The sequence below is a fragment of the Sturnus vulgaris genome, chromosome 5 (genome assembly GCF_052056855.1).
Source record: "Sturnus vulgaris isolate bStuVul1 chromosome 5, bStuVul1.hap1, whole genome shotgun sequence".
NCBI lineage: Eukaryota > Metazoa > Chordata > Aves > Passeriformes > Sturnidae > Sturnus > Sturnus vulgaris.
In genome coordinates, this window is record NC_142247.1 from 39,854,818 (window position 1) to 39,878,157 (window position 23,340).

The window sequence follows — 23,340 nt, forward strand, 5'->3', positions numbered from 1 at the left end:
AGCCACCTGGATGGTTAACACCCAAGGGTCCATCAATTGAGCCGGTCCTGCCCACTCTGAACCCCTGCACACAGTGGATGGGGACAAGGTCCCTGTGGTACACATGAAAGGTATTTTAGGAAAGACTGTTTGGATTAATCCCACCACAGGCAAAGGCAAACCAATCCATGGGATTGTTTTTGCTCAAGGACCTGGTTGCACTTGGTGGGTAATGCAGAAAGATGGGGAAACCCGTTGTGTACCGCAAGGAAACCTAATTTTTAGTAAGAACTGTATGTAAGGTTTCATTTTGTATTATATATCTGTAAGAGGGTATCGGTTTGGGTGTGATGTAGATGGTAATAGAATAAGGGGTGGATTATGTCCTGGGGTACAATGCAAAAATGTGTATTCTATCACCATCTGTTGAAATGTGGGAGGGGTGGTGATCCTTATCTCTGTGGGAGATATCCTCTGCTGATGTGCCACCTGATAAGATGGGGGGATGATCATCGTTGTCTATTCACAACCCATCCTTCCTCCAGAAGATATATTCAGTTAATGGGCCATTAAGTCCTATTGTGTGACTGATAAGATTACATCATCCCATTGGGAGATGCCCCAACCAGGGGCAGGAGCCAAGCCTTTCCTACCTAGATAAAAAACTGGGGTTTGGGACCCGAAGGCAGACCTTTCTACTGGATCCCAGAGGAAAGTCGGACCTTTTCCACATCATCGCTGGATCTTCGGAGGAAAACTGCACCTTCTACAGGAGCACTGCTTCAACAGAACCACATCTGTCATCCAGGAGGACTGCAGCCACCATTTATAGGGACTGCTACCAACACCCTGACTGACAGGGTGTCAGGTTGTATTTCTGACTGTGTTGGTGGTTGTTTCTTTTATATTATTGCATGTATTTTATTTTTTCTCTTTTCTCCTATTAAATTGTATTACTGACTTGGAGTCTCGCACTGGTTTTACTTTCAAACCAACACAGTTGTGTAGGTGTAGAAGAAGAGATTACAGGCGACCTTGCTCCTGATAAGTCACAGTTGTACTAATTACCAAAGAAGAGGAACAGGCTTGCCCTTAATGGGTCACAGCTGTGACTGATAAAGATAAGTGTGGTAAAAGGGGTGGGTAGGGTAGTCAGGGGATCTCGGAGGAAGAGGACCCTGAGGACATAGAGGAGCCCTGAGGAAGAAGGAATGATGTAGAGAGGCACAAAGAAGAACAAAACAAGGAAGAGAGTTGCTGCAGTAAAAGATCTGCTGTGAGGTCAGTCTGGGTCTGATGGAGTCAGAGGCTGCTGTTGGAGCCTGCAGTCACAGCTGAGCTGGGTGAAAGCTGTGTTCAGTCTGCAAACCAATACTTGCAGCCATGGTCCAGCAGGAAATAGCCACAGCCAGAGTCTGCAGCTGGACCCTGCAGTAGGAGCTTGCTGTAGTCAGAGTCAGGATGGCAAAGCTGTAAAGAAGAATAAACCAGGACCCTTTCATGTTGTTGAATGAGAGTCTGTGTCTTAGCTCATTTCTACCCCTAACGAGAGCTCTCCTGTAACAAGTTGTTCGTGCATCCACTCTATTCCTCTGCTGTGCATATGCAGTAGTAAGTTTAATTCTCAGCACATAGGATATGCAAAGTATAACCAGTAAAATAGAGTAGCACTTGAGGCTAGCAAGATTTTTGGTTTTTTGGAGGTACTCTTGACCTCCCTCATTCTAAAATTTTCATCTTTTGAATATGTTGAACAATATAAGCATATTTTTGACTCCTTATTCTTTGTGTGCTCAGCTGGTGTTTCTGTACATATTGATATTTAAGTGATCCCTTGAAATGACAGTCTGACTAAAAATTACTCAGGGAATCCTGTTTGCTTTCCATTATCAGACTACTTCATTGGGTTTATCCAGCTTTTACTTGTGTCAGTGATTTCACAGAACGGTAATTGGTGTAAAGGTTTGATTAGCTTCCTTCATGTTTTGCATTCTTATTATTTATGATTACTAGTGTATATTATTGATATTAATCATAATACTTTCAGAATACTGGCCACTTGGATCAGGCTATGGAAAATATGACTATCACATAACTAACAACAGCAAAGTCCTTCAGTGAAGAACTTAGCCCTAAGTCAAATATGAAATAAAAATTCATTCTAATCATCTTTGCAAATAATTTAAGCTATGAGATGCACTTTGTGTAAATGAATCTTTATATGAAAATGGGAAAACATGCAGAGAAGAAATGAGATTGTGATGTGGACAAATTATGACAGTTAGGACAGCAAATTCCTCAGCTTACTAAACTTCCATTTCAGAGATGCTTCTTGAAATTAATCTTAAATTTTACCTCTTCTGAATTGCTCCAGTTCGATTTAACTATATCCCATTTCACTGAATTAATTAAACTGAATTAATTTCTCCAGTTGTAATTATTTATGGCTCACTATTATAGGAGAGGCTTTGCAAAAAGCAACTTAACTCCATGGTGAGTTCCTTACCCAGATCCAGTGAAAATTCAGGCTGTGCAACTCTTGCATCAATCCTTTGGTTGACAGAGACATGGGTTGTAGGCAGGGAATACCATATTCTGTTATCTTGTCTGGATGTAATAAAAAAAGCTCGAAAACTAATCTAACAACAAGAAAATATTAATGTTATTTTTAAGCTAACAAATTGTTAATGCTACTGAAATCTAAAATTTGGTCATGCATATAGGTGAAATACCTTGCCCTGAAGAGAACTTCAAAGAGAGAAACAAGAACCATCCTGTAAAAGTATAATCTATCTCACACTTCTTTCCTTATGTGTGTTTTTTGTTTTTTTTCATAAAAGTGGTGTTTTCATAATAAATCAATTTCTACGTAAACCAGTTTTATGTTTCTGTCTGAGAATCTGATTTAACAAGACGTAAGTAGGAAAAATATAGGATATATCAGGTTGTTAAACACTGCCCTTGACTAAAATTATATCTACATCTTGGAAATAAATTCAATAAAGTAGGGCTGTAAAAATAGGAAGTGTCTTTGCAAATGAAATGCTTGTTCTTAACCATCAAATATATTTCATTTTTAAGTCAACATTAAATAGACACAGTTTCAAGAAAATAATATGTTTATGTATTATATTTATATGAAAAAAGTACAGAGCCACCAATAATGGAAACCAATTTATTTCAGTTGTTTCAGTGGTTAAATATAAATATGGCCATTTTCTAACAGGAAAAATCATATGTCTGCATTAAACATTTGTGTTTCCCTCTAATAAAAATATACACAACAGCTGCAGCATTATCTTTTAAGAAGTAAACCCCAGCAGATTTGCTATCTGCTTTAGTGACTTTTTACGATGGTTGAGAGTTGTCATCCTCTGGTAACTTCAGATTTACCATTTGAGGTTGATGTTACAACTCTGATTTTGTTATCTATGCTGTAGAAAAAATTGGCCAACTTTTCAAGGAAAGTCACTACTTCAACAGTTATCAAGATAGAGCTAAAATTAGATTGTGCCATGGGGCTTGGCAATACGTTTTGTCTCCTCTTTCTGTCACTCATTCTTGGTATCCAGCTATGGGCCATTAGAAAAACACTGCTGCAAGTATTATCCAAACAATATTAAGCACCAGGCTAAGCAGGCCTTGAAGCTAATCTCATCTCAACATGAGAAAGGTTTGCCTCACCTCTGCTGCACTGGTGTTCAAAGAGACTGAAAAAAAGACCTGGATTTCTGCATGCCTGGGAATCCTCAGTTGCCAGCCTGATGTGGCATTGAAAAGGCTGGTCAAATGGCTGTGCTTTTAGAAATTAAACTGAAGATTTCTGAAGTTGATTTGTGTCTATCAGAAGTATAATTTTCTGTTAATATTGAAGATAACATTCAGTAAGTTCATTGCCATTAATATCAGAGTCCCTGCCTTTCCATTCCCTAAGTATGTTTGATATCTTCTGCTGTGCTCACAGTGTTCCTTATGCTTTCATTTTAAACAGTGACTTCATTTCTAAGTATATGCTGTAGCTTCTGGGAAATCATTCATAACTAGAGCAGTTTAATACCCCGAATGAATATTTATAGTATAAATTATTTGATGCATAATCTTAGTCATAAAATTATTTTCTTCATGCATTTTTGACTAGCTTTAGTGACAGAAGCACCAAAATATTCATGAAATACAATATGGTATAAAACATCATGTTACACTGAGCTGTATATTTCTCAGATACGTGGTCATGTGCAATGGTTTTAGGTGACCCTGCTTGAGCAAGGAATTTGGACCAAGTGAATTCCAGTAACCTCTTCCAACCCCAAATACCCAGTGAACTAAATTCCATGAACTAAATAGTATCATGAATAGTCTAAGTAAAATAACTTTCTTTTCATTTGTTGACTGAATTACACAACCAGTATATAAAAGAGAAAAAGAACTATATAGTAATATAATTGCAAGAAAAAATGTTTCAAAGAAAAACATAAAATTACTGTATTCTGTAAATAAGGTAATTTTTATTTCTAACAGATATGCTATTTTCCCTCACAATCAAAATTGTTTTATTAAGTAAGATTTTCCTAGAGACAAAAGAACCACAAATTTGTTGGTATTGTGTTCATATTATTTATTCATATACTTCAAGTTTTTCATTTATTGCATGTGTGTGAAATGGTCTACCTAGCTCACCACCATTAATTTGAACTATTAAAGCTTCTTGCTTCTTTTACCTTCTTTCTAAAACATACTGGTTTTTTTGGTGTTTTTTTTTTCTTTAGGTGAAATATTCCATTTTGGTGTCTAATGTTGTTATTTCTGTTCTGTTTGCTTCTTTTTGATGAAGTACTTCATACAATGTCATTTAGCATTTCAAATATATGGTTATAGTCATTAGTTGCCTTGGTGATGAATGTGTTGTGTACCTGAGGGACAATCGTGTGTACTTTGTTGATGTATTGATGTAGATTATAATGTGACGGGAACATTCTATGTATGAGAATTTTACTGGTAAGAAAATGCCAACAATGAATTTTGTGACTAATTAAAAATCTAATTCCAAAAAACATTTCTTTTAAGTTTGTATTACACATGAATTTTTTTTCCAAGACAATTCATTAAAAGGTTGACTACAGTTTTGTAATGGAAGTCTGCATCTTTTGGTCATCTTAAAATTTCTTTAACAAACCTTAGCAAGACAAGTTCACTGTAAAGATGAAGGCACAAAGACATTAATTGGAACAAAGCTAAGATTTACTGCAGAAGTCCCACAAGATTAAAATCCAAGTAGTTAGTTATGTTGCTCATATCAAGCTCCTTGGCCAGGAACTATGTAAAGGTGGCTTACACATCCATCGTGCATATGTCAAAGGAAAATCCCTAAACCATTCTCAGGTCTCTGACAGATAGTCCAGATCTCTGAGCTGCCATTTCAAAGTGGAGTGGAAACAATCAGGTAGGTAAGGCTAAAGGGAAACATTCTATGAGGCATTTTTCTCCAGATTGGCTGCTCAACATATGTTTTTAAGTGATTTTATGAACTGTTAAACTCTTCCAATTTCCAAACAGAAAGAGGATGGACCTGTGTCAGGTCCAAAAGACTTTAAACACTGTGTTGAAACATGCTTAATTTTTATTATAATCAAATTTTTATTTTTATTATCAAAAATATTTTTTTCAGCTATTTTAAAGAATTCAACAACAGAACCCCCTAAATACACATACCTGTTTCTTTAATGGCCATAATGTTATTTCAATGTGATATCAGAAATAGTTATTTCATGGCCATGAGATACATTCTTTCAGCCTGGCCCTGAAAGAGGAGTATGATAGCAAAAATTTAGACTTGTCAACCAGAATTCAGTATATCTACCTTTTAAAGAATTGCCTTGGGTCATGCTTCTGTATTGCAGAATCTTTGTCCTCAAGAAATTTTAGATTTAGATAGTGATAGCTCTGAAAATACTAACAGACATATAATAGATGAAGACAGTAATTTGGTAAAAAACAAGTATGAAGAGGAAAGCATTGTGAAGAAATGTACTCTCATTGTGTAACTGGCATGAGGAATCTTTCAGGAGCTGAGGGAACTATTGTGCAGAGCTTTTTGCCAGAGCTCATCTGTGATGGTCAGGTCAAGCATACTCACCACAGCATCATTGTCTCTGTTTTGTGGCCCTGTTCTGGAAATTCCTTTAATGTCATGTCCAACCAATTTTTAAATTATCTTAAATAATTCACAAAGTTTCTGCTGCACTTTCATTAAACTCTCAACTCCTGCCCACTATTAGCATGCTCGACCTTTTAATTCTACTTGTAAATTAGGTTTCAGATGAGCAGCTCATATTCTAACCAATTAACTGCCAGGAGAGTTGCAAATCTGAGCAATTTCTTACAATGAACTTAAGACTAATCAGTATCACAGACTGGCAACATCAGTACTGCTGCTCTCTCAGCTTTGTGTTTTCTTAGGCAGTGACTGTTGCAGCTATTTTGGCCAATTTGGGAATATTTGGCATATTTTTCCTTTGTTTGCAAAAAATTGGTTTATTGCCTTTTAGTTTCCTTTGTTTTAGAACGCTTCTTCCTCATATCTTATGTATAAATTACTGCTGCATATTACTTTTTCTTGGATAGATCAGCAGCTTATGTGGAAATTGAACTATAATGCTCTTACTTCAAAAACCCATGATAGGAGGAACTGTAACCTGCTAATGAGCACTGAGGGACCATTTGTAGCCTCCCAAGAAATTCAGGGCACTATACTGTTTAAACTTGTGTTATCTTCATAAAGGGTGATGAGCTGTTGCATGTATTGTGGCAAATTAAACCTTAAAATAATATTTTAAAAATCACTGGAATTACTCAATGGATGTATGTAGTCTATTGGTTATGATTTAGGTGATTCCCTGCTTAAAAGGATCATTTTATGTTAATTTGTTTGAATTTCATTGAATTCATAGCACAAATATGCAAAGGAGAAGGTATCTAGGACCTTTCTTCTTCTCCCTATCACATGGTTCAGTGTGCAGATCTCTCATGGCACAGAATGGACAAAGTTTGCAGGGACCACAGCAGGTCATCTGGTCCAACCTTCCTGCTCAAATAAGGTCGTCCTGGAACAAACATAATGCAGAAGATTGCTTCTAAATGACTCTTGAATATCTCCAGTAAGGGAGGCTCCACAATTTCTCTGGGCAACCCATTCCAGAAACTGTAAACCAATTATATACTGGCTTTCACAGACAATATAGGTCTAAAATTTAAGAAGTTATCAACCTAAGGATTAGAATATTTATTCTTCTGCTAAGGCACTTGAAATAAAATTGAAACAATCAGGCCAATAGGTCAATGATTGCCAAGGGACCTTCAGGGTGTTGTGCTGGATATGGGAGAGAAAAGCTGTAGAAAAATAAACAAGGAGAAAATTCACCCAAGAAAATTTAGCCTAAAAAGGTAAATACTTTATATAACCATAAAAAAAAAATCAGCTGAACGCCATCAGAAAAAAAATCTCACCACACATCCCTCACTCCACCATCTGAAATCTGAAGAATAAAATTCAGAAAGAACTGCTAAAAATCCTTCTCCTTCCACACCCCAAAATTTTGGCTATTTTCCACTGCTTAAGACAAAATTTGATTTCTTTCTACAATAGTTCAAGAAACTTCTTTTTCCAGGATAGACCCTGTAGAGTTCACTATATAAAAAAGACCTGGTATCATTTGCTCATTACTTAAGTGGATATCTCAACTGTACATCATAAGCAGAGTATCTTTGTATAGTTGATATTGCATTGCTGTAAAAAGCACTCATTCTTTCTACTTTTTTCTGTGCCAAAGGATTGTTAAAGGATGCTCTTGACCTTCTGACATTGGTGGTGCATCTTCCAGAAATCTGCTTCTGAATTGAGTCTCAGCCCTTGCAAAGCAGCTGCCTCCAAGAGCAGTGCTGATGCTGCCAGCTGTCATCTCACACTGTGGATCAACCCTGAACAAAGAGCCACGCTGGGGTTTGCACCTGCACCAACAGCATCAGCTAAAGTGTTAACAGGCAATGGAGTCAGGGTAGGTCATGTTGGCAAACTCTCCCTAGGGCTTCCTTATATTTCACATTTTTAGTTTTATTTATTACATTTCCTTATATTTTAAAGAGCTGCATAGGCTTTTCAAACAATCCCTGTCATGTATCTTGAGTTGAACTTTGAGCCAGCTCTTTCATTGAAGAGCCGTAATTTTTTCTACAGAAGTTTTGGAGATAGAGGTGAAGTTGAAAGAACCAATGATTCTGCAGTTATTTGCAAATAAAACACTCCAGGCTCACTCTCATGGAAGTGCATAAGTATTTAAATGTAGATGCACATACTCATGTGTGTATTTGCAGCTGTATGTGAATATACATATTTATCTTCCTCTTTTGAACAGTGCAGTCACAACAATATTGGGCACAACTGTAGTAGTATCTGGGAAGGTAATCATGGCTGTGGGTCTAGTGGTCAAATGTCTACTTATTTTTATATATGTTGTGCTCAGAGAAAAACACGGTTAAACAATGCAGCAGAACTAAAAGTCCAATTAGCAAGCTATTATAATAATAAAATAATAATTGTCATTTACACTTCAAAAATTTCTGAAAAAAAGTGTTCTTTGATTAATTTACCTTCAGACTTCAGAGTCTTTTCTATAAAACTTGCTCTGCTTTTCAAATATATAAAATTAAAGTCATTGAAATAATTTAAAAAAATTTTTGGTGCAAGGTTTTGCCTTCATGTGGCATAGTATATTAACTAGATTATTGATCAAATTGTTCATGAAAAATGTTAGCTCAAGATGGTCTGACAGAAATGTCAGTGGTAGCTTAATGTAAAGATTAAACAAACATAAGAAATTTAAATTGAAAAGGCTAAAATACATATTGAAATCTTCACACACTTTCTGTGCAGTTGAAGAAATCTGGTTAAGGACAAGAATTTTCTCCACATTTATATACTCTAGAATTGCTCATACTCAATGAAAAATATTCACACAGGTATATCAGAAATACAATGGTCTGAGTAGGTTTTTTAGTTATTCATAGGTCAAAAGGCTTTTTTTACTCAGTTCAGTTTTTCTCTGACTAAGGCTCTGTTTAGTGACAAGTACAAATGCTGAGTGCCACAATAGAACCTTTTCATTTTATAAAATACAATTACTGGCAGTCACAGCCATCAACTTGGGAGATGTTACATGTGAGTATATGCAGTATTTTCAACCCCTTTCTTTACCAATGTGTTCATATATGCTGCTATATGTGCTGGTAGCCTTGTCTTTAATTCCATATCCTATTTAGATTAAAATAAAATGCGTCCAGAAATATATATCCATTTTCCTTTGGATATACTACTTATGTATAAAGGAATCATGGTCCATTAGTACCTTTTCTTAGGTTTGTGACACATAGAACTGGGACGTTTTTCTTGCAGGAAATATTAAGAAATTTGTGCTTTGTGCTGTCAATGTCCTGGATAAGGAAATTCTCCTAAAATTACTCATAGTGACTAAAGTGTAAAGCAGGAGATATAGAATCATGTTATATAAACTACTTTTTCATATAGTTCACAAGTGCAATTATCTCATGGTCTTTTAAAGTAACTGGCTTGCAAGAGTCAACTGTTTGTGCAGTGAGTGTTTCTGTGAGAGCAATTGACCTATCTAGTAATAGAGTTCAGCGAATATTATTTCCTAATATTATATATAATATATTCCCTATAATATATTATAGTGGTCAGTATTTCTTCTTCTGAAAAGCAAGTATAAAAATGAAAAAACTCACCCTCAAACCAGACTGCATTTGAGATGGGACATCACAGATTCTGCTCAGAGCAGAGCAGGCACAGTGCACAACATCCATAACCCAGGGAGTGCAGGATTAGCATCTAGGGGAGCAGACATTTCCATTTCTGTGGACCCAGGCCTCCACCAGGACCTCTCCTGTTGCTTGGCATTCATTCAGAGCCACCTCCCTACCAGTGCTGTGGCTTTGCTGCAGTGCTGCTGCCACTGCCTGCCATGCTGAGGCTCCTGACTCATGATCTTCATCAGTTCTGTGGGTGGAATACACAATCTGTTGGCTTGAAAACTGGGGCAGAAAATAATAAGTGAGCTGCTTTCTCATTTTCTAAATGAGAATATCATATTTATCTGTAATTATATGCAATAAAAGGGAAGGTAAAAAAATTAATGAAGAAGTTCCCTTCAACATAATGTATAAGAACATTCCACTGATTTGTTCCTTTTCTTCTCTATTAGTTAGATGAAGAAGAATTATGGCCCTATGTGTACTCAGGGGAAAAAAAAGAGTTTTCTGTTGCTTTCTGTTAGATGTACTGACTCTCAGTTTTAGAAAATACAAAGTGAAACTATAATCTTGCTTGAAAGGAGGTGCAGGTGGAAGCCAGCCATATTAACACAGCTGTATACTTCCTGCCCTGGCTGCAGACCCAAAGCCATCAAAACTCTTTTTAACTGCTGGCCAGTCAGGAAGATTCTTCTGAAAGAACAGAAAGGTTATACTGAAAAAGATTGGCCCCTTATGCATTTTCTAAATATACTCAGAAAAGGGAAAGAGTAGGCAGTTATGTACATAATCATGCAACATGATCCTAAAGCTATAGGTCTTTAACAAAAATTAAATGTATTTCTGCTTATGGATTATGAAGAACTTGAATAATTAATTTTCTTACCAGAGCCTCAACAGTTCTGGTAATTAACTTCATTCCTTACTGGGGCTAACAGTGAAGTTTTAACACTCCCTTTGCCCCTCTTGTTTGTATGAGTTAAGAATATCACCCACAGCTTATGCAATTGTATTCTTCCATGTTTCACTTACCATTCTGCCTTCTGGATTTTTAATAAAGAGAATTGAAATTAATTGCTTTAGGAATTTCAAAATTAAGATATTCTATTTAGCTTGTGAAGTGTTAGATGATAAAGGAAATCTTATTAAAAATTATTTAACAAGTAATTATTATTTCAATATTTTTGAATCTATTTTTGCTACAAAATAGAGTTGTTAGCTCCAGGCACAAAGAAATTCGGTATTCAATTATATCTTGTTATTTCAGATCATCTGCCAAACGTGACGCTACAAATCTGTCCCAAACTTCAGAGCCTCCTTCAGGTTACCTGTCTGTTCCATGATGTGAGCCTCAAACTGCCCCATGTACTCCATTACAGAGTTTAGCTCTGTTCCAGGAACAGAGCAAATTATATCAAGAAGTGTTAAAGATAAACAACAAAGAATGTCTTTTTTACTGACACTAATAATTTTGTAACCGTAACAGAAAGTAAAAAAAAATTAGGCAATTGTCAAAATATCACATTTTGTGAGAACATTTTATTAATTTTTTTGTTAAATGTGAGTAAACATTCAGTTAAAATAACTCAATTCTACCTGAAAATTAGTATTTAAAAGCTTTTTGTCACTAAAATAAAATTTAAAAGGAAGTTTTAGCTTTATGTCATGTTAGAGCTTACTGAGTACCTTACTGTATTCTACCTACTTTTCTTTCTAAATATAATGTAAGGGATTCATAATTTGGGCTGATTACACTCCTACAAAAATTCTGGGATGGTTATTTTATACCATTTGTTTTTAACTAGTTTCTATCAACTGCACTTATAAAGAAAAGATGGAATTGTTCAATGTCTAGAGTGGCAAATCCTGCAAAGTGAGAAACGACATCCTCTGGTACAGACTTTTTGAAGAGTTTTAGAGAACTGTGAGAAAGCACATCATATTTTAGCTCTGTTAAGAACATATTGAATTTTCATTTACTTAACTAAACTAAAATACATTCATATAGTCTTTCCCTTATAGCTGGGGTCCCCAGCATTGCAGTGCATCATTTAATTTATTTATTCCTGTAGTATCTTCAAGCTCAGTCTGCACTCACATAATACAACCCATAAAAGTATGAAATAAAATCAATGTGCATGAGAACTTATTTTATTCAAAAATTTTTAATTAAGACTAAAATATTCAGCCACTTTTTTGAAATATTTTTGTGAAGATGACTTTTTCTGTTCTTTCTTAAGATGTTATACTAAATAGCAATAAGAATGTATGTTAAATAGATACAGATTATATTTTTGTTTGCTGTTTTAGTAGAAAGAACATATTTACTGATTTAAAATTTTCACTTTGAGATTAGTTTTTCAGACTTTTTTGTCCTCCCAGTAGCTTCCCATGAAAATACCAGTTTCAACCAGAAAATTTTCAATCCAAAATAATCCAGTAAAATCTTCATAATTCTTTACCGAAAAAGAGGGATAAGCAGCTTACTGTGGTCTATTTGCCAGTATTGCTCTTTTAACCAGCAAGGAGAAAAGTACAGACTAAACTACACCAACTTGTTAATTCTTGCTTGTGAGGCATTTTTCAATCCCTGCAGAGACGTTTTTTCTTTATAAAATAACAACAGTAGAAAAGTTAACTTCCACAGTGTTGAGAGACTTTGTATTAGCTGCTGACAGGAGGATAATATTTTTAAGTAATATAAAATTATCTCACTGATTGACAGAACGCACATACAATAAAGTAAAATGTAAGAAAAATTCAAAGCAATTGCTTGAAATAACATTCAAGCAAGCTAAGAGGACAAAAGATACAGTCCCAACTAGAAGGCTAAAAAGCAAATATATAGAAAAGTGTTATGGAGCATATTTTAATGTGATTTTTTTTCCTCTTCTTTAGTCTTTTCATTTACAGTATCAGAGCCATCCCTAAGACATTTTCCCCAGGAGTAAAGGATACAAGTATTTTAGTTTATGTCAGTTTGACTCACTTTGTCCTTAAAGTAGGTAATGGGTAGTAACTACACGACCAATAGTTTATAATCTTTGTTTCAGAAAGAGATTTAGTTTCAATATCGTTCTGAAAGACATGTATTTGTTCAGATTCACAAAACTAGGAGTCTACTTTGAAATTACATTGTGCATGAGTAATTTTACTTTTCTTGTTTGCTATTTCTTCAGTGTCTAAAACTGAAACTTGGGAAGATACTTGTAAAGGAAAGCAAAACTAAAACATTATTATGATGATACATTTGGAGGTCATAAACAAAATGTCAGGTGCCATCAGACCAATGAAAACTGAGAGTTGAAAGTTCTGCTTTAAAGCAGTCAAAGGACTAAAATATTTTGTCAGTTTTAGTCAAGAAAATCTCCCTCTGTGAACTGGATGCTTAAGACTTCCTTCAGTCACTAATGTACAGTAATCCAAAGTCCATTTACATCTGTCTGCTCAATAAATGCTGAAGCTGCATTTTCTATTCACAGCACTGAAGTTTACATTCAGGGTGATCATCTTAGCAGACTGAGCACAGTGCAGGCTGCAGCATCTTCAGAATGAAAGTATCTGTGCTTTTCCTTAGTTCTTCTTGTTCTCTGCACATACTTCAGGTCACAGGGCAATACTGAATTCCTACTAGGGGACTTGTTCAGGCAACTTCACGAGCAACATAGGAATAAGGATTATTTAGAGGAACACATTTGTTCACCGATGATAATATGATTTGTATGCCTTTGTTGATTTTTTGACCTAATTTACGATAACAGAGGATGTTATGCATTGAGGCAAAATGGAATATGCAGATTAGATTCACAGTTTGGTATGGAGAAATTATATTGTACAGTACTGTGAGGCCATGTCAGGCCATGAACACTTTGTGACTACATGAGTACAGAGGCCCACACCAACTCATTGCTTTAGTCATTTTTTAACTTCTAGTTTTGAAGCTAGCTAAAATAAGGCCCCCAGACCAATAGAGACAAAAACGAAGACTATTGCCTTACATCAGGGAGATTATTTTCAATGTTTTTGTAATAACCAAGATAGTCAGTACAATCTAGCAGTTGGGATTTTGTGCCAATGCAGATGATTCCCTGATCAAGAAAAAGGTGAATTCTTTGCCTCTAGTGTCTGAGGGACTCTGACCCTGAGGAAGTCATGAAACTTGACATTTCAAGAGACTGTTCCATTTATATTATCCCTATATTTACTTGTCCCAGGTAAGTTATACCACCTGTTCAGCTGCTTTTGGAAAGTACAAGAATGACTAGGAACTGTAGAAAAGGCCCGACCTGGTGCCTTGTGTTTCAGCCTTCTGATTGTTGACAGATTCTTTTACACTTTCTCACACTCTTTCTTGTAAATAATGATTGTTTTGCATTCCTCTTTGGAGGAAAAGAGAATTGATGGACTGGTGATGTGACTTATGGGGTCAGGAGGAATTATCCTCACTGTCCAATCCATGATCATTGCTGGAATTCTATAAATAGACATGAAATGTAAATAAAGCTCTCTTTTCGTGCTTGATTCTTCGGAGTCAAGGAGTGCGAGTGTCTTTCCTTTTGTGCCATTAGGCCACACCGACCCACTCTTGCAAATCAATATAAACAATTTGGTAAAGAGCAAGGAGAGGTAGGTCACTAAAGCTTTGTGGTGTTTTTTTTTTGAATTTAAGCATTTTCAAGAAAATTGTTGGTTAAAAGAAAGTAGCATTATTGGTACTGCTTGTGTGGCACTTCATGGCCATGAATAGAGAAATGGGATTAAAATTGTTCCCATACTTTGTCACCTTTGAAATAAATGGGAACATTTCAACAAATTGATTTGGAGTTGCCAATAATTCTCAGTAGTCCATTCTATTTTTGTGGCAATATCTGTTTGAGGAAGATCTTTTAAGCACAGGATTTGTTCTGACTCTATCCTCCTTGATCCTTCCATACACTGTATTGATTTGCATGGCTTCCACAGCCTCTTCTTTGAAATGTTGTTCATATGCATCTTCTTATCTTAGCATATGTTTTCAACATTACTTCAACTTAGTTTATCTCCTGCATTTTACCTTGTATCCAGAAAGTTGTCATTTACCTTGTGATTAGCTTAGGACACACTGTTCAGAGGAATACATTGACTTAAAAAAAAATAACTGACACTTCTCTTACTCTAGATTCTGCATTTCCTTATTTACTGTGTTATTTTAAGGTGTTTTCAGAAGCTAATGATTTTTTCATATTTTCTCTTGGTTCACAGATCATTTGGCACAACTGGATGCAAAAAGGAAATCCATTTGACTTTTGACATTTCCAAAGGAAATTCTAATGACTTTTTACTTTATGTAACGGGAGTCTACAATTTAAAAAAAAAATACTTTCTATGTGTGTGCTCCTGAAATTTGTTGCTATCTTTATTGTTTTTCGCAAATTATCCTGATGTTTATGCTTTCTTTACCATCTTTGACTGCCTTACTTGACTTACACTTGACACCTTTACTTCAAGGTGTGGATACTCTTGGTGGGCACCATTTCCAGGCATGGAAGGAATGAGCTTAGTTTTCAGATTATGATACTCATGTATGTGTTGAAATGTGAGCACAGCATCTTATGTTGCCATGTACTACCTTGATCAATTGTGCTATGGCAAAAGAGAATACTATAGCATATAACCACAAGTCCCCTGGGGTGTGGGAGGGTCTCCCAGAGTGGGCTTGTGTACTAATTTCACTCTATTATTTCCTATAGAATCTGTAGAGAGGTTCTTGGGCATATGTCTTTGCTTGAATTTGTTTTGCAGTACTTGATTTTATTTTGTATAAATTGAATTTGTTAGCAGCTCATACTACAGTTACAGAGGTTATGAGATATTGTTTTTCACAAATACATTTTCCATTAGAAAAAAACAGTCTATTCAATGTTTCTGCAATTTCACTTAATCCTGCACCATTTCTGTGGGTAAAGTGGTAATATAGGAATATCAATGTATGGATGCTACACAAGAGTTTCTGTCTCCAGCATTCTCATCTGTTACTCATTTTCATTTTGGAGCTCTACACTTCACTGCTGGTAGGTGGACCACCTTCTCTGCATCTGTGGTGGACGGGAAAAACCTTCTACTCCTTTTAACTAAATTTTTTCCCTCCTTTTCAACGATGTATTGGAAATAAACTTGCCTTCTTTCCTATCTGTATTTTCATTCCTCTGATACTGATACTGGATACTGTTATTTTCTTATTACCTCAAGGAAGCTGTATGGGATTTTTGGGCTTTAGGGTTTTGGGTTGGATTGGGGCTTTTTTGGTCAGATTTTTTTAATGTGGCATAAATAATTAAAAGAAATGTTTACTGTAATAACAATATTAAAATTTTAAATTCCAGTAACCAGAGAATTTTTTCTTAAAAGATGTGCTACTGTAGCTGTGATTTTGATTAACTCTTCTGTTTTTAATTCCTCTACCTCTGTACTTATGAAAAATAATATACAGGGTTCTATTGGCTCTCCCCACATAAACACTCTGTCCATGAGAAAATTATTCTAGGCTTGATTTTCATCTCTGTTTTTGTTTATCCCTCAGAATCAAGCTTCATACATAACAGAATGGCAGATAGAGTATGTGGTAGACAGCTAATGACTCATAATGACAGACTCATAAACAAGCTAATGCATGGTAGGGAGAACCAGAACACCCTACCAGAGGCATGTCCTTCCTTGTCCTTTTTGTTTTACTAGGGTTATGTGCAGAAAGTACAGGAAAGATGCTTTCACAACTACTTGGTTTTTGAAACATGTCCCTCAATTTGGAATGAACATGATACCTGGTATATTTGATCCAGAAAACAAAACTGTGCTTTTGAGATGTGAAGCCTCCCCTCCATCTGGAGGTTTGGTTGGTAGCAGAATAAAGCAGCAGGAGAAATAGATCTCAGCCCTGCACAGGCAGAGCAGTGACAACCACAGGCTCCATTTGAATCTCTTCCGGAAGGAAGAGCATAGCTGCCAGAACACCTCACAGCTGTTGCACAAATATACATTATAGAATGAACTGTGGATAACAAGTCCCAGTAATTCATGGACTTACAGATGCGCTGAATCAGCAATGTTCTGCATAGTTGATGGAAGAACTTTTGAATATGTTTGTTTTCCCTTATTATTTTTAATCATGCAGCACTAATACTTGGTGGCTGAGCAGAAGGAAACCTGCCTGTTTGCTTTGTTCTGCCTGCTGCAATCTGAAGTCTTCAGGAAGAGGAAATATTGCAGCTCCCTAGGGTGAGATCCCTTTGGTAAAAGATAAACAAATAATTGAAAGCATCACCAGAAGAAGAATTATGGCCAAGCCAGGTAGAATCATTATTAAAAGAGATCTTTTTAAAAATCTGTCTCCTAAGCAGAAATCATTGTTCTGCCTTTAAAAACTTACTTTATTTTTTTATTTTTCTGCTAGTAAAACATAAATTTAGATATTGAGAACACAATTTTCGTAGTTCACTTTAACAAAAATCTGTGGGTATATCCACCTCAAAGCTTCAGTTCGTTCAAGGTCCTCTCAAAGAAAGTTGTTGGGGTGCAAGAAGGGAAGCTTTTAATCAGTGTTAGAAGGACTTGATTTTTTTTTATAAAGAAAAGTGTTAGACACTGATAATTGGATCATCGGGCTTTCTTGGCACGTTGTTTCCTTCAGAAGAGCTAATATCAGACGAGCAGATGGAAATTTGAAGATGTCTTCTGCAAATAAAACCCTCACTAAATTAATAATGTTGAGGTTTACCATCAAGTAACATAAATTAATGAAATTTGAGGTGAAAACATTCATGATCATACAAAACCATGACACAATAAAGAGACTTAAATGGCACAAAGGATTAGTACAACTGTGCCCAAATACTTTTTTATTCCTTTGAACAAGAGCTGTTATACAGTACACAGCCGGGTTTCCAATGCTTTATATGTGGAGTATACAAAGGAGAGCCAGATGCTTTATCATGTTCTTTTGCTAAGAGCCAAAGCTTTACCGAATTAAATGCCATGAAATATAACCTTTGAGCTACTTTTTTTCCCCTCCTCCCTGGAATGATGCAGTTGATCCTGCCTACATACCGTCAGTTTTGTCTTCCTTCTTTGAAAAGTAGTTCAAAAGTTGAAAATTTGCTAAGCTAGTGAACAAATTCCCACAATTTGGAGGAATAAGGAAATTGAATCAGCTACTGACAAGGGGAAAGAAAGAATGTGGTTTCTGACTAAGCATGCAAGGAAGTCAGGTTCATTGGAGATGAATGGGAAGAAAGTAGAGGAAGAGGAAGAAGCTATAGGGGAGGTAGAGCATTGTAATAGAAATGGGAAACAGGCTAGCTGCTGTTCAGCAAAGGTGGAATGTGTGGGCAGAAATGGAAAATGGAATAAACCAGAAAAAGTATGATACAAATATCCCAAAACCTACACCTAAAATTATGATTCAGATATAAAAGAGCAGGTTGAGTGAACAACAGCCACTGAAGATAGGAAAAGTACAAAAATATTTGGAGGCCAAAAGACAGGAGGGAGAAAGCCAAAATGTGGTGGTATTAAGCATGTGATGGTCATTTTTAGACATATGAAGTAAAAAGGAGGCGAGGAAGTCAGAGACATAGAAAAGAGGTTCTGAGTTGTGATGGGAGGGAGGAGGTAATATGATGTATGTGGATGGTGCACAGGATGGGGAAAGAAAATAATGTCCCAATTGCAACAGATATCACCAGAAGATGTCAGTCTGTAAATGGAAGTGGAAATGTATGTGCATGACATGGGAAGAAACAGGATAGATCTTAGAAATGAAGAAAGCAAAGCTGGAAACAGTCAACCTAGGGATTCAGAAGGTAAGAAATATAAGGATATAATGCAGAAAAGGGTTGTGGAGAGTGGCAAGTGGTATAGGACAGAAAACTGAGGGAAGTATCTGAAAAGCACAATGAAAATACACTGCACCACTTCACCACACAAGCTTGCACTATGTCAACCTGACATGGGGGGAAAGATGTGCAGCTGAAGAACACATGCAGGAAGTGCCCTGCTGCTTCCTCAGTTTCCACTGTGGATCCGTACAACTCAGGAGACAAACCCACCATAATTTTGACCAATATTCTCCCTCCCAGAGGATATTTCATGGTTGAATGGCCTGATTTGCCTTAAAAAAGGCAATATAGAAGTCAATAAATAGAGAGAGACTTTTTCTGCTGGTAGATGGACATATTTTTTCTTAGTGTCACTTTGTGTTTGTAAAAGAATGGGAGACATTAAGCCTCTGTCTACTTGTTCTTCGGTAAAGAGAAAAATAATGTGTTGGAACAGGACATATTAGAACACCACACATTTGAACTCCCCTCTGTGTTTTGAAGAAAGCATTTACAATCCTCAGTCTTCCACCCTTCCTACCACTGTCACTTTCTGCTCCATCATATTAGCATTTTAACAATGTACATTGGCATTTAAAAAAAATGCAACTTTCAGGTCGCTCTTTCATTTAAAAAGAACAGACAGGGTCAGGCATTACATTCCAGCATTCATTTCAGAATTTTCTTTCCTATAAAACAGTCTACATTTGCATGGAAACAATATAAATCAAACCCCCAAGGAACCAGAAAGCTATTCTTGAAGCTAAAGTAGTATTATCTCCCAGGGTTTACTTGATTAGTTCCAATGTCTGGATATGGCTGGGGTATACCTAATAAAAAGCCCATATATCATAGCCTCTATGTTTAGGGTTTCTTTAAGTCAGAAAAATTTGCACCAAATGATGTGCTTAAATATAAAATATTAACCCTTCATTATCACCTTATTTTAAAAAGTCATTTTGCACAGTGGTTCAAATGAAGCACAATGCAAAATCCGACCATAAACAAAACATGTTTAGCACGTGGACAGATCAGAGCCACACACATTACCCGACTGAAATCCTGAATAAAAAATCCTTTGCATTATTAAGTTAAACACGCAATATTAAATAAACACAGAAGAAAAATTTAGACATGTTCAAAACCTCAAATCCTGCGTGCTTTTGCAGTGAAAATCTTAGTTTTATCTATTAGGAAACAGTCTCACAGTTTTCCATGTATAAGCATAAACCTACTTTAGAAAATTGGCTGCTTATTGAGGATTTGAGGCTGCAGGGGCTTGTTCACCTGAGGGGCAGTTCTGTGGGGGTTACTCAAGTCTATTTGTACCTGTGATAGTAGCACTATGTGGAGTGAGGCAGGGAGGCTGCCTTGTCTATATTTTTGGTGTATGCATCCATACATCTAGTAAACAGAGACAAGAGAAACCTGTTTTCTCCCATACAATAATAGGATTTCAAAAACATACAGAATTCTAACAGCAAGCTCATGCATTGTAGTTCTGATTTCCTTGTGAACACACAGCATATGCTGACATTCTCTACTTGTGTGTACGGGTGAATGACCCATCCAGAGACTGTTTCAGATATGGAATCATCTGGGTTTCCTTAGTTCAATCTACTCATTCATTAGCAAGTCCTAAAGCAAATCATTTGTGAGCTTGAGCACAGTCACTTCATAAGTACTATTAATGTCATTATCACTAAGTTATACAACCAAACATGAAAAAAGCCACACACACAAAAGAACAAACAGGAGCCTTTCAGTGGATATAGATTATCTCCTCAGAAACAATTGAAGTCTTTGAATTGAGTCTCAGGAACTGAAGCTTGATATTGCTATACCATTTGGGGCCAAACTTTGCCTAGTTCAAGGATAAAAGAGCTGATCACAACACATGGAAGTTTTCCACTTATTTTAATTTGTTTTGGATTGGGTCCAAGGCATGCATTTTGTTGTCCTGTGCTATTCATGTACAGCTGTTTACAAATGTTAAATTCAGTTTAAAAAGCTATGCCTAAACAAGAATATTATGGAATCCAGCTCAAAGTCAAGGCTCATCCCATTCCTTTGTCTGTTTTTCTCTCCATAACTGTCATTGGTCATGGTGTCTTAGCTGTTATTCTTTTTCCCTTTCATATCTCACTGACTCTATTTTTGTAGCAGGGCTCAGGCAAAACAGGTGCAGTCCATTTTAGAAAATGAGGTTTCAGCATTTGTTTTCATTTTACACTGGAGCAAAAGACTTCTGGACTTTTTGAAATTTTTCATGAGGAGGGGGAGCAAGTCCATCTTAGAATGGCTACTAAATTTGTAGCTGGGGAAACATTTTGCTGTCTCACTTTTTCTTTTTGTTGGTAAACCACTCATTAAATGGTCATTTTCAGCAGATCTAATTTTTGATCAGAAGAACAAGTGTTGATTGTCTTTGACTTCCAAAGCCTAATGTCAAGATGAAAGAATCTATCAATAAAACCAAAGTTTTCCAAGAAATGTTCTCATTTCAATTAACTGTAATTTTCAGTTTTGTCTAGTATGGGAAAGAAAAAGAGAGTTTTCCTACAGGATGCAGTGTAAATGCAAAGAAGGCTTTGCTAAATGTAAAATCAAAGAAGTATTCCATTAGGTAGGTTTTATTTGCATTTTGTCCAAGATCTGACCAGTAAAACTCTAGATTTTAATAGTACTCCATACTCAAGAAAATGAAACTTTGGAAGAATATGAAAAGTTACTTAATCTTCTTCATTTGCTCTTCTAATAAAATCTAAAGCTGCAAAGCAAGATATTCCAGTTTCAAAATACTTGCCTGAATTTTCTACTCGTGCAACCCCAAAGAGACCATTCTTGTTGTCTCATTGCTTTGCTTTGAGAAGCCTCCACCTCTCCAATTTAGTTTTGCTTTTCTGTTGTTCAGTGCTACACCCCTTGCCTACAGGTTTGCTTGTTAATTTTACCTCCATCGCTTTTAAACTGTTTTCCCTAAAGGATAAAATTTTAGGTTCTAAATATTTCCTTTAATGTATTAACTTCTTAGATAACTCTGATCTTTCAATAGCTTTCATCTCTAACTCTGTTCCTTCTCTTCCTGCTTGTCTATTTTATCATTATCTTTTCACTGCGAAGAACTGGATGGTATTCCAGGGATGCCTTAGCAGTGCTGAAAGTAGATGTCTTCAAACACATTTAATCTAACAGTCAGTACTATTCTTTAAATTATTCTTCTTGATATTATTTTATGCTAAACCTCCAAGGACCAAATCCTTAGCTGTCACAAAGTGCTTATTGAAATGATTGTAGCTTTACAAATTACACTAACTGCCTCACCATCTCTGTGACACCGACATTTTCCTGAAAAGTTAAAATTCCAATCTTCATAACTAATAAAAAACCCCTGAATCTAAGCATATACACATAGTCAAACGATAATGATATCAATAATTTTTGTCTTCTGAGAGGCTGACCCTTAGCTAACAGAAAGTGTGCAATGTAGATGATTTTGGACTTTCACACGATTGTTCATTGAAAGTTTATACCTGTGAAGTGTCCTGAGTAAAGGGGACACATTGATGGGGCATGTTGAATGCTGATTAGTAACTCTGCTGTATGACGTTAATTGAGGAAGCTGCAAATCTTCACAATTTTCAGAATCAAGACAGATAGAATTACAACTCAAAGGCATATTCTGCTCAGTAGGAAAATGACAAAAGAATAAAGTAAAGATTTTTTTTTGCAGCTTTTGTACTAGAAACAGGCTACAAAGTGACTGAATTTCCAGAAATTTAAAGCTGCTCCAGAATAAGTTATATTCTGTTCTGAGTCTTTCACTCCCTACATATTGTGATCTTACAAAGGGTAGAATCTAAAAGGAACACAATTTGAGAACATCCATTTTTTTCTCATCACAGCTGCAGCACTATCAACCAGGCATATTGTGGGTGAAAGAGACAAGAAATTAATACCATTTGTACAGCATGGATGTTCACACTCCTGAACTCAGTCTTTGACTCTCTTATAGATGATGATAAAACTCTCTTCAATATATCACCTATTAAGCTTCATAACCAGAAGCAGATATTGTCAGCAAAAATGCCAACAACACTTTCTTTTGGTACTCTAAAATTTAAACAAAGTGAAAATAGAAAGGAAATTGCTTCACGTTTTCTTTGAATTGTTGATAGAGTGCAACAACATTCAAGCACTGCAGCCAAATGCATGATTCTGAGAAAAATTTTAATGTTAGAAACTTATATATTACAAAAGCTGTAATTCAATGTAAGAATAAGAAAAACCTGAGTTCATTCACTGCGGAGTTATTATCAATATTATTTTCTTCTCTAGAGGTTTTTTTTTATCTAAAGCTTTTAAACTCTCAAAGAATGAAAAGCTTCAAATTGGAAGTTTGGTTGTTCTTAAGGTTTGGTTATCCATGGTGGGACCTAAAGTTACCTTTCAAACAAAATCCACAAAAGCACTCCACAAAAACACTCCCAGACCACTAGAAGCAGTTCTGTATCTTTAGAACCCACTATTCTTGTGCTCACAGGAAATGGAAAATGCAAAATTTCAAGTTGTAGGAGCACAGCCACTATAACTACCACACCAGTATTCTATGAAAATTCAGTCTCAGGATGATGCAACACTTTGAGACTTTTAGAACCTCTGGGTTTTCTTAGCCCTAGTGGAGAATGTT

General features: G+C 35.9%; 2 long non-coding RNA genes across 2 annotated transcripts in view; one reads left to right on the plus strand and one right to left on the minus strand.

Moving 5' to 3' along the window:
* Positions 1-10,010, minus strand: part of LOC148223672 (uncharacterized) — a 63,424-nt gene extending 53,414 nt beyond the window's left edge. The window contains exons 1-2 of the long non-coding RNA XR_015803926.1: positions 9,775-10,010; positions 2,486-2,618 (exon numbers count right to left, since the gene is read on the minus strand). This is a non-coding gene — a long non-coding RNA (uncharacterized LOC148223672). The remainder of the gene's footprint in view (positions 1-2,485; positions 2,619-9,774) is intronic.
* The window catches only part of LOC148223671 (uncharacterized), an 80,019-nt gene extending 64,053 nt beyond the window's left edge, over positions 1-15,966 (plus strand). The window contains exons 3-4 of the long non-coding RNA XR_015803925.1: positions 7,806-8,030; positions 15,040-15,966. This is a non-coding gene — a long non-coding RNA (uncharacterized LOC148223671). The remainder of the gene's footprint in view (positions 1-7,805; positions 8,031-15,039) is intronic.
* The last annotated feature ends 7,374 nt before the right edge of the window (positions 15,967-23,340 follow it).